General features: G+C 39.8%; 1 protein-coding gene across 16 annotated transcripts in view; it reads left to right on the forward strand.

The window, feature by feature from the left end:
- Window positions 1–12,511, forward strand: part of LOC131954783 (phosphatidylinositol 4-phosphate 5-kinase type-1 alpha) — a 57,882-nt gene that overhangs the window by 17,658 nt on the left and 27,713 nt on the right. The window contains exon 1 of one of the 16 annotated variants that reach the window (XM_059318557.1): window positions 3,905–3,951. The exons of the other annotated variants lie outside the window; for them this stretch is intronic. The gene's annotated coding sequence lies outside the window, so the exon portion shown is untranslated. Of the gene's footprint in view, window positions 1–3,904; window positions 3,952–12,511 lie in introns of those variants that run through there. 16 annotated transcript variants of the gene reach the window in all.

The following is a 12,511-nucleotide window of genomic DNA, read 5'->3' on the forward strand; positions in this document are numbered from 1 at the left end:
CCAGTTTGGGTGTATGGGTGTGAAGTTGTCAAATGACTCAGGCTGGGTATAAGGTGTATAGTTGCGGTGAGTTCCTCTATAGATCAACGTGTTAAAATGTATCCTGGTTGGGCGTTGTGTAAAGTTGTTCCCTGATCTCTAAGTTGTGGTGTTGTGTTTCACACTTTGGTGTCAATGGCTGTCATTCCTTTCTAGCTTCGATCGCTCCACTTATGTGAGCTTGCTGTGTGTTGCATCTTTACTTCCTAAATCTTTAATGTGTGCTTGTATTTAGAGACATGATCAAAAAACGAAATGTTAAAAAAATCAAATCTTATTTAAGCCATTACAACATTGTTTACTTGATAGAAACATGGTTTGAATATTAAATTTTACCAAGATTTTTAAAACCAATATTATGTACTTTTACCCATAAAATGTTTGGGGAAAAAAACGAAGTGGCGAATGTTTATTTCTACCAAAGCTACTAAGCAAAACGTAGTGGCCCAGCATTGAATGTTTACATTTGCCCATGTCGTGAAAGAAAATGCCGAGAGTGTTTGTCGAAAAGAAAGATGACAGCGGGGTACGTTGTTACTGACAGGCTGCCGCCGGCCCTCGTAATTAGGTCTAAGCCATCTCCCATCGACCGGCCCAGAGATTTACAACACCATTAACAAATGAATACCACACAACTCGGGCGTGAGCTCTTGTTTATTTTTGGCTCGTCCAAAGCCCCAAGATACACTTTACTTAATGGGAAACTCAAGGGGGGTAGTTTTATATTTTTAAAAAAGTGTTTGTTTAGAAATAGCTTTATTGTGAATTTGAAGCGTGCTAATTAATTGAAGCTAATTAGCTTTAACGCTTTAAAAAGTTAAGAATATCTCGAAGACGAAGATTTCGAAAAGAAAATATTACTTTTGCAGCGTACACGGACGCTACTTAGCTATTCGGGTTTATTATTCATATTTATCATTTCCTGCTACACAAAGCTTGCTGATAGAATGTTTCTACCTTACAAAATGAATCCTTATATTTCTGGTTATGTTTTTATGGTAAGATTTGTTGTTTTTTATTGGATTTTTTCGTTTCAGCTTCCTTTCTTGTCGGTGCAATGGCAAATATTTTATTAGCTCTATTACAAACACACGACCACATGTCACAATTTCAAAGTCGGGTATCCGAAATGCAACCGTCGATTGTTTAAATGCGTCAGCGTATGGAATTGACGTCATGCTGTGGTACTTCATGGTAATCGTTGTGGTGTCAGCGTTTCTGGTATTTTTAGATTTCTTTTTTTTTATACCTTTAGCGGGTTCTCCGGTGACTGCAATCGAATCCGTTTCTCTTATCGACGACGTGGAGAGTGTATCGGCCTGCGGTTCCTTCCTGTAATTGCCCAGACGTGGCTAGTTTAACAGCAATGAGCGGGAAGGATTTACTGGACAGGGGTTGACCATTGTGGCCGCATGTCGATAACTGTTGACGTCTCTTATAGCCCAGATGGCTGGGGCATTAGGTGTGGGGGGGGGGGGGGGGGGGTTGGGTTTGGACATTAGGTGGTGGATGGTTAGGGCATTAAATAGGGGTTGCTGGGACATTAGGTGGGGGATGGTTGGGGCATTAAATAGGGGTTGCTGGGACATTAGGTGGGGGATGGTTGGGGCATTAAATAGGGGTTGCTGGGACATTAGGTGGGGGATGGTTGGGGCATTAAATAGGGGTTGCTGGGACATTAGGTGGGGGATGGTTGGGGCATTAAATAGGGGTTGCTGGGACATTAGGTGGGGGATGGTTGGGGCATTAAATAGGGGTTGCTGGGACATTAGGTGGGGGATGGCTGGGGCATTAAATAGGGGTTGCTGGGGCATAAGTGGGGGATGGTTGGGGCATTAGGTGGGGGATGGTTGGGGCATCAAGTGTTAGTTGGCTAAGCTGTACAGATGAGTTGGTAAAGAAGATATTATACATTTGTGAAGTGCCAGATACACTATGTACCACACTAGTTGATATTCATTAGCATTTTAAAGTTGATTATTTGTAGAGATTTTGGTAAGTTTATTTTTAGAGGTTTTGTCACCAAACGTAAATATACTGTGGTTAGGTTGATCTTGTACAGTAGCTTTCCCAATTCATGGCTGTTGTTATAGCTTTGGCGTAGTGCGTAGGTTGCTCGGGAGCTGTGTCACTAGTATATTGGTCTTCTGCCGAGGTTGATTGTTATTGTTTGCTTGGTTTGTTAAAATTATACTTTGATAGTAGGCGTTGAAGCTAGTGTTATGAAAAGGGTTATATTGTTTGTTAGATGGTTTTTAAGTTAAGAGTGCTGTGATTTTTTTGTTGGAGCTCGGAAGTTTGTTTTTATGAACTTAAAAAACAAACTAGCTCAATATTGTTTTAAAAGCCCTTAAGCTCTGCAGTATTGATTTTACGACATTTCTTGAATTAACTATTTGCTTGTATATTTTTAAAAAATGTCCCAGATGTAATAAAACACGTAATTTGCTGTTGTCGTATTGCAGAGAGGCTAGTTAAAACATAGCTTTATGGCGTAGCTTGCAACATGAAAGTCTGCTGGAGAGTTCGAGTGTTGATCTTATCTGGTTGGAGGGTTATTCGACAACATTGTGGGGGTGTCATAGGTGCAGCGGTTATACGTTTGGTGTACACATAAACCACACAGATAATTTTTATGCATTTTATTTTAATATTCTGGTTTCACAAACGTGGAGTGTTATTTTAACTATATCAAAGCAGAAGTAGGCCTATACGGAATCTGTATATGCAATTGCTCTTTAATTTTGTATGCTTTGCTTATTAGAACGTTGAGTTAATGCAGTTCTAGTCCCGTGCCATCTTATTCTCCCAATTCTTCATTTTCTTTATACAAATCAGTGCATTGTTTGAGTTTTGATCATTTTAAAAAGAAATTCGTTCAACCAAAAAAATTTGACGACATATAATCCGGCAGGTTGCCGTTTTTAAGCTTTACGTTTTGTTCTGGCTGTGTATACCTCTCGACGTTACATTAGCAGCCAGTCCAATACCCAGTGAATACCTACATGCATAATATACCGCCGTCTAGCGTGTGGCGATTTCTTGCCTTAGGGATACAATTATTCCTAAATAACCCTGATGTTGAAAGATGATCCGCGCAGATGTCGAGGGCTACCAAAATGTCCAATCGATAAAACCGTTCGAAGTGAGTACCTGTTGTGACAGCTATTGACCGTGTAGATGGTGTAAGGAGAGGGTAGGGGAGGGGAGACTGATCGGCTGTTTTCGTGCTCTAGGTCTTTCTCCCAAACCTTACTTTCAAACATTGGAACACTGTTATAGTGTTTCTCACAAACTTCTGGCAACTGTTTAAACGCGTCTCTTTTAATTATGGTACACATTATGTGGTCGAATTGTAGAGCGTATGACTGTCCCGAAAGTCTCGAGTCTGAATCCGGGTTCAAATCCGTAGAACAAACCTGAGTTCACCCGGGTCTGATGAGAACCTGACTTACATTAGGGAAAGTAAAGGCGACTGGGCTTAGTGCTGAGCTCACAGAAACAGATGAACTTAACTTCGTCAGGTCCGAAAGGAAACTAGTCATTAAAATACTTTAACCCTACTTTTTTGGTCTAAAACTAAGCTCTGTTAACTAACTGTGTAGCCCAAAATCAAATAGTTTACCTATTACTATTAGCGATACCAGTTCAACGAATACGGTGGGTATCGCTAATCGATAAAAACCTATACACACATTAAGAGCGCAAGCCAGTGCCCTATGACTAGGATGATTTATTGAGTGCTATAGACGAGGAGTATGAACGTCATTGATCTCTGTGAAAGTAGAATGCTGTAGTACCGCAATGCATGTGGGATTATTTATTTTTGTTGTGCTATTTTGACGACCGTCTCCACTACACCAACGTCGCCAATAACTGATTGATATGCCAAACGGCTTGATCAAGAAATAGGTCAACGTTTGCGTGTGTGTGTGTGTATACCAGTGCAGATAAGTCTTCCGCCAACCACTGATGTGGAAACGGAAGTTAAAGAAAGTTAATTACCCCGTATCCGTTCGTCGTCTCGCGCTTATGACGTCATCCGTTAGCGGTTTCATTCTGATTATAAGTGTGATGTGGTTTACAGGTGTTTGAAAGTTGCTTTAGTGGGGCGATTTTGGCTGGGGTCCAAAGACTTACAAGCTCAATACGGGTCTTGTTGAATTTATTGTGGGGAACAGTTTGTTGACGTTCTATATTTCAGTTTGTGACCCGGGCGTGCTTAGTCAAGGTCAGATATAACGACTTTGATTGCCAAGGTTAGGTTGGATTTTTGCTTGGAGGCCTCGTTATGAGCTTATGTAGTAGACGACGTATAATGCTGTACAAATGTCACGAGTGCACGAAGGACGAGGCTTTAGGTTTCATGTCTGTGGCGCTGATGCTGGCGACGATGTCGTATGTCAAGTTGTGTGTTTAGAAAGATTTATTCCAGCCCGAGACATGTTGTCAATATGTGCGTGACGTCCAAGAATTATCTTTTTTTTTTTGCTCCTCCCTTCTGCCTGCCCGCTGCAGTCATTAACGCTAAGTTCATGTTTTTTTTATTCTCTATTGTTCGGGTTGTGTGTGTGTGTATAAGGGGGGGGGGGGGGGGATACTATACATACATTCTGTAGCTTCCATTGAAATTGATTTCTGCTTTTTTTTTTTTGGTGTCTATCATTGATGAACATTATTTCAACTGTCTAGGTCTATATCTATTTTTTTTTTCAGAAAAAGATATCATTTGCTTGGTTTATACATTGTTAGATTGTGATTAGCAAATGAAAACTTGTATTTGTACACTGGTGGCTATATGCATCTGTTCTTTGGGCTTGGTGCTCCACTTATCAGATAAGTTCAAACAATAATACATGAGGTCATCATACTGACGCCAAGCACTAAAAGCTGCCCGAGGAACAAGGCGTTCACTAGAATTGTACCAGACTCTACGATATAGCTTAGTATCTATATAGTACTAACCTAAACTCCAAACCTAATCATGCGTTAGCTAGGGTTTACGGTTTTATGCAGTGTTTCTTCCAGACTTTTCTCCGGGGGGGGGGGGGGCGTTAGACTTTTTTCGGGGGGGCGGACACTGTTAGAAGTATATATTTTCTATATAAATTATATAAATTTCTATATATATATATATTTTTTTTCTATATATATATATATATTTTCTATATAAATTATATAAATTTCATTTCGTTCGGGGGGGGGGGGGGGGGGCGGTAAAAAATATTTCGGGGGTCCCCCGAAGAGATGCCTGGAAGAAACTCTGGTTTTATGTAGGATGTAGGTTTTAGAAGATTAGTGGATACGAGGATCGAATTAGTCTGAATTGTTCATCAAGTATTTTTTTTTTTCTTCAACGCTTAAGTTGTGGTGGTTATGAGGGAGGGGGGGTGGGGGTAAAAGTATACAATACGTATAATCTCTCGGTTTTTCTTCAACTGTGACACATTTTCCCCCATTAGACTTAATAACTGCTCTCAAGAGAACGAATCGTTTGAATGTCTGACTTGATATATAATCCTGACTTGTCTCCCAGAACAACCGTCAACCTAATTACTGGCTTATTCTAAGATGGCGCCATGACCGGCCATGCCAACATGGATTAGTGCTGCGGTCGGTGATTTAACTAATGGTAGCCAAGGAGTAGGGGTGGGGGTGGACTACAGTCCTCTCTGGAATGTTTGGAGTGTTGCTACGGTTTTATTGTGGTTTATTTGGGAGTTGTGTAAGTGACGGTGGTTTAATTTTGAACGCGTCCCTCTGTAGCTATTTATAGCACTTCGTCACAAGTCCGCCCATCATAAATTGTTTATGAATTTCGCAATAGTAAACAGCATAGTTGTTTTCATAGTATCTACGGTGTTTAAAACACTTTTATTGTTTATAATGGAGGGTCATAAATTTAAATTTATTTAGTCTCCTGCTGGTTTGTTAACGAGTTTTTAATTGATTTTTTTCAACCATAAAGCATTTACTTATTTATCCAGTTCATTAGTCCAAAACATAAGACATTCCCTTACGTCATGTTGACGTAATCAGCATAGTAAAAAAAAAACCCCTCCGTCGTCAAACGTCATCGTCCAGTATCTAGCACCAACAGCTGTGTCGACTGATGGTCTGAATATATTGTCACACACCAGTCGTCCATAGCATACTTAAAGTCTGCTTTAGCTGTGCGGTTATTAGGGTTGTATGTTTGGAGGAGGGAGGGGGGGGGGGGCAAGATCAGCGCACATGCTCTAAAACTTACAAAATGTAAAGTTACTCTAGATCAGTTCGTCGTGGGGTCTTTAAGCAGCTTTAAAACATTTTGAAGCCAAGGCAAAGCATTTTGAAGCACTGTGGGAGCTTGTATTAATTATAGCTGTTTAGTGAAGAAAATGCAATTGCACGACTAGGTAGGCCTACATAATCCAGAGATTATCATAGCCCGTGATTAGCACAATCTAGAGGTTTACCACATTAAATGATTAAGATTAACACATAGAGATAGGCGACAGAGCGCGATAAACTGCATAACCCAAATAATGATTATAACAATTAATGTGCTAATTGACCTCGATCTATCAACACGGCTGTTATAGCAGTATAACATGTTAAGTACGTAATGGGCGGTCAACATAACTAGTCGGCTCGTCTAGCTGACCTAACAGTAATTAACGTTGAGATGATAAGGACATAATTGGCGGTACAACAACACGCCATACACCGTGTGTTTGTTGTGAGGTCACGGTGACGACCTTCTCCACGCTGTGCTGGTTTATCACCCGGGTCTGATTGCCTGCGTGGAAATAAGTATCCCTTTGTTTTCACCGGCCTTTGTTCGACTCCCTGCCTAATTAACCGTGAAGCCCGGCAACGGAAAGGACCGCGAGCTATAATTGTTGATCTGTTTGTGACCGCGAACCCACGAGAGGCTGTTGCGGTTGGGGAGGGATGTTGTGTCGTTGATTGAATGAACCGTTGGGGAATAACCTGGCACAGGGCGGCGCGTTGTCAGCGCTAAATGGCCGTCTGTTGACTTAACTGTCTCTCCTGATCTCACCCACAGGGCCAATTAGCCGGGCCAGGTTTTTAATTGAGCCGCCCAGACATGCACTCAGGGCCCTGGCTGGGGATAGCTGGGTTCCAGGGTTTTTCTTTTCTTACGGACTTAAAGCTAGTTTACAGGGATGTGACTTTTCCGAATTTTAGCGGAAATCCGATTTTTCCGTTTCAGATGCGATTTTCCTCCGCTGATTTAATTTTTGCCGAATTTTTCCGCCGACTTTCAATTTTTGTCGATTTTTTACGAAGTTTTAAAAATTAGGAAAAAAAACGGAAATGTCTTCTACGGAAAGGGCCGACATGCTCGTTCCACTTATTCGTATTTAAATCGACAACTACTGTTCTTAGGTCAAACGGACACTCGAATATGCGCATTTATTTTCGATTGGTCGATTGCGCTAGGTCTGACGGTGCTAGATCAAGATTAAATGTAGATTAAGATTCGGAATTTCGGCGGACTTTTTCAAAGCACAATTTGTTTTAGCCCTAATTTTCCGCTGATATTTTCAGTTAACTATTATTAAAAACACGGGAAAAGGTAACCTAAAACAATTCAGTTATTTAAATGCAACTTACATCTCTTAAGCCTGGTAATCTAGCTATCGATATAGCCTAATTTATCTATCGGTATTTTAACCCGCCTAAATCTACAGTTTCTCTCTGATTCTATTTTATTTCGCAATCTCAAATTAATATTGAAATCCTTGCAAAAGGTGACTATGAGGACAAGACTAACCCGCCCCACCTCGTAGCAACTGTGGCTCTTGTGACCTCACCTTGACCCCAAGTACGTGTTCAGTACTGCTTGTGGGGGAAAAAAATGACGTCACAGTCAATACGTATGCTTCGTTGGCCTACAGATTAAAAAAAAAATACTAAACTCAACGTGACTACGACCGTGTCTTGTTTGTGGAAGAAAAAATACGTACAGACTGGTTTTTTTTTAAATTTTTTAATAAGGGGTCTTCCATAAATAACGTCACACTCGTAAGATAGTGTAACGTCATATTTTTGTATTTAAAAAAATTAATGTTAGAAGCAACTGCATTTTAGCCGCTATTACGCGTTTTAGAAAACTGTTGTAAAACATTGTAATAGAAATTGAATAAAATACCCTATGTTGGTCGACCTCAGTCAATATTTTAGGAAAAAATTCAATTCGAGGGGGGGGGGGGGGCATTTGCTGGCTGAGGTGTGACGTCATTATATGGGGTCTGGCTTTTGTAGGAGAGAGGGGAGGTAAATATCGTTAAAAAAACGTGGATGACCCCTAACAGTTTACAGCTAGGCCTATTCCAAAAAAACAAATATCGATGTGGCTTGGCTATCAAAATGATTAACTTTGGTTCACACATCAGACCCTTTATAATTTTAGCTAACATGATCCATTTCATTTTTCCATCACATGAATCTAAAACGTTCATATTATAACTAATCTTAATCTAGGCTCTTTACAGTTGAAGACAAATATTTTTACCAATCCAATCTTTAAAAGAATATAAGGCATTAGGCCCCCTATTTAAAATTGAAAACAGGAGTACATCTACACTAGATTAGTGCAGTTTAAATTAGCTTAATGGTAAAATAAAACTTAATTGCTACTTTTGTTACATTGTAATTTTTTTTAATTAAAGTTGTTTATAAAGTAAACATTAAATTGCAATTAGACAAGACTTTCAATGTTATTTTAGAGTAATATAAACTTCTTGTATTTAAAATATTAACTTCATTAAACAATTAATTAGTACAGTAACAGTATGAAGCTGCGGTTTGAAGCTGCTTAACTGCGATAAAAAGTAGATAAAACATATTGAGTTATTATCCGAAGAAAATTTCCTAATTTTTTTTCCTGGTCTGGTCACATCCCTGTAGTTTAAAAGCTGCATCTAATACATCCTATCCCCTTTTCTCTTTAAAACCCCATGTTCACGAAACCAACTCTGATCAATGTAAAGTTGACACTATTGCGTGGTTAGGGGTGAACCATAGTTGGGTGTAATGAAAATCTCGTAATCATACGGACAGGAACCAATTGAGCGGATGGCGTAGACACATGATTTACACTAGTTTAAAATCGAATACTTAATTGTCCTTGAGATTCCAAATTTGCTGTTTTTAATATTATGTAGGCCGAGCAAAAAAAAAAAAAAAAATAATTAAATCTGATATATTGCTGTGTTCCTTGCTTTTAGTGTAGTGGTAGGCTATTTTAGGCCTCCATTTTTTAGTATTCTAAATAACATTTTGGTTTGGGACATTAAGGTTCCAACATTTGGTTAATAAAGTACTCAAGTATTATAACGTGGTTACAAACAGCCTATTTCTTCCCCCCCCCCCCACACCTAGCAGTGTTTCACTGCCCCTATTAGAGACTGAGTTGAGATGTGTTCCCCATTGTTCGATACGACATTCCACGGTTCCACTGCCAAAGATGGGTGTGCTACACCATCATTGATCTGGTTTGACCTAGTTTAGCTCTTGCTGTTGCTAGACGTTCATTTTGCTTTCTAGAAAGCAAAAAAGAAAAAAACGTTCTGTTTGATATTATAGCTTCATTTCCGTTATTTGTATGTTTTAAAACGTGGAGTAGATTCCAGAGATGTTGTGCATGTTGTGATCTGGCGGGTGAGCACTGGTCTATTTGCTGGCTGTGAGCTGTGGCCACGGTTCATTACCCAGGTTTATTCTACAACACTCTCTCAGTGCTGGAGATCACACGATGGAGAGTTGCCTCCAGCCTGGGGAAAAAAAAATCAACATTCCCGTCCTATCGATAAAAATGGCTTCTAGAGCCACAGATCCGGGCTAGCTGACTACACGACTTCATTTTACAACTGGCTGTAACTAGGTGTATTGTTTTATAAATCAAGGAGGTGGGCGATGTATACAGGGCGTTGTGTTTTAATTAAGTTTAGAAATTAAAAAAGTTTAAGTCCAAAGTTGAGAAAAGAAAACTTTGATAACTGGAATCGATATCACTCTTATCAATACATAAATAGACCTACCTATGAAGCTATAATAGAAAATTCTAGGAAATAGCATTTTATGTTTTTATATTATTGTCATGTCCCTGGATACGTATGTTTATCATCGCCTTAGAATCAAGTAAAATGTTAAAACTTGTGTTATTTGGTGACAATAGCTTTAATTTCCTTGCCAAAATGGATACTTAGAGTGTTAGAGTTGACCTAACTGTCAATATAAGCCATGCGAATAAAATACGTAGCCGCATAGCCTAATACGAAAACGAATACCTCTAGTATAAACACACAAGTTATCTTCACGGCGGTGACAGACTAGATTAATCGAATGTTGGGCACGGTTTATGTTGTTCCGTTTAAAAGCTTAGCACTATTTTTTTACCTGTTAAAATCTTGAGGCCTACGTAATAACCCGCAGATAATGTGATTATACGGCTATACGACCCCGCCTGTTCTGGTGACCTCTTTTTCGGAAAAGACCGTTAATGAATAGGGGCGTTCTAGGTCAAATGACGCTGTGTGCCTGTTACGTCACACGGCTCTTACAGCTTTGGTCCAGCCATGTCTAAACACTGATGGACATTTGTTGGCTGGTCATGTTAGTATAGGAATGTTTGTTTAGTAATCTAGAAGTCATTAGTAATGGAGTAGACGTAGCTGTCAGAGTTCTAAAATATGAATGCATTCTTGCGGTTAGTTATTTTTAGATTAATTTATGGCAGTCACTGATTGGCTAGGTGTCGTTAGGGTTAAAGTTCAAGTACCACTTCAGGAATATATTTTTTTTAAAATTTTAAGTTCATTCTTTACCAGCGTTGTCAGTTTTTACGCAATAGTTGTATTTGTTAAATCGACACGTGTGTGTTGGCAGGTGATTTACCAGCTGTGTTCGTCAATCAGTGACACGCGACACAGGTGTCACGTGTTAATTCGGTGACCTCATTCGCGTTAACTTATGACGCAGTGTCGTTAGGTCAATACAATTGATCACGTGATATATCTATATGAGCGAGTGAGAGAGATCGCAGGTTATGCATAATGGTGTTTGCTTGGCCCGTTTACATTAAAAGTAGAGTACACCATTTCGGCGGTCTTCCTTTCGACTAGCTTAATATGTAAATTGTGTCACTTAAGTGCACATCTAGTACCAAGATAATGGTGTAATTAGTTGGGCTAGGATCATGCATCGAGTTGGTTTCTTGTGTTTTTTTTTTTTTTTTTTTTTTTGTTGAGCACAGGACTAGTTAGCTATGAGAAATGCGTTTGTCATGTGGTAGTCCGCCCTATCGGACTAGTTTATGCCCGGGTGTGTTTCGTCTAGGGACGGGTGGTTAAAATCAAGCATAAATATACACGGCACATGGTCACACGTGGGACTGTACCAGCCAGCTTGACTAATATAGATCTATACCAAAACAAAACAAGATCGATCTAGATACAATTGATTAGGTTAGGCTATGCTGGCCTGTCGCCCCACCTGAGACATAGGCCGTCGACAAGAGCTTCCCAGGCATCTCTGTCCTGGACTAGTCTCTCCAACTGTCCTCATGTGTATCCAATCTATCTTCTTGGTGTCTTTGTCCATGTCACGTCTGCAGGTCCTCCTTGGTCGGCCTCTTGTTAAAAATATTCTAACCTCCCTTCCCCATTCCATTATCTTGATTTTGTCGGTAAACTTTAAAAAAAATGTGCTTGTTTATGTCAAATGACCATCGAATTGTGCCGTGTTTGTTAGTTCCTGGTGACCATCAATCTGTTCCACACTTGGTCTGTTAAAAATTTCCACCGTCATCATCCATTTGCGTCATCATCATTAACTTCACTGTATTAAACCGGAAGCTAAGCAATATTTAGTTGACTGCTAGTTAGTTCACAAGCACCGTGTGCCGGTGTACATGTAGACTACGTGGTGATTGCTGGCGATTGCGCCATAATTATTGGTTGGTTTATATATATTTTTGTCTATGCAGACAAGCTGTGCAGATGTTGATGCTAAACTTGCACTTATTGATGGCAGCAGTTAGTCTCGCTCCTGACTGCTCCTAGGCTATTTTTAGCAACAGTAATTTCTTGAGCTTTGAAAAGCTTGCCGTCCATTTGACGCTGGGAGACATGTGATGCGTCAGTGTATTGTTGGACATTGTCCCGGACAACTTTCTACTCGGGAGATCTGATGGCCTGTATGGGTAGCTTGGGGCTTTTTATAAACCACGCCACACTTAAAGTGCTACGGGGGGGGGGATATTTTAAATAGTGAAACAGTCCTTTTTAACGCAATTTCCATTCTGGAGAATTGCGATTATTTCGCATTTTAAAGCTATGTACATTGAATAAACCCCCCCCCCCCTTTTTTTTTTTTTTTTTTTTTTTAAAGACTTAATTAAGGGATGTGGTAGGCTGGGGTGTAACGTAATTTTTTACGGGGTTTGACTGTTTTACTAAAT

This window comes from Physella acuta, unplaced genomic scaffold (assembly GCF_028476545.2).
Source record: "Physella acuta isolate Inbredline_101_S28 unplaced genomic scaffold, ASM2847654v3 ptg001029l, whole genome shotgun sequence".
Lineage (NCBI taxonomy): Eukaryota > Metazoa > Mollusca > Gastropoda > Physidae > Physella > Physella acuta.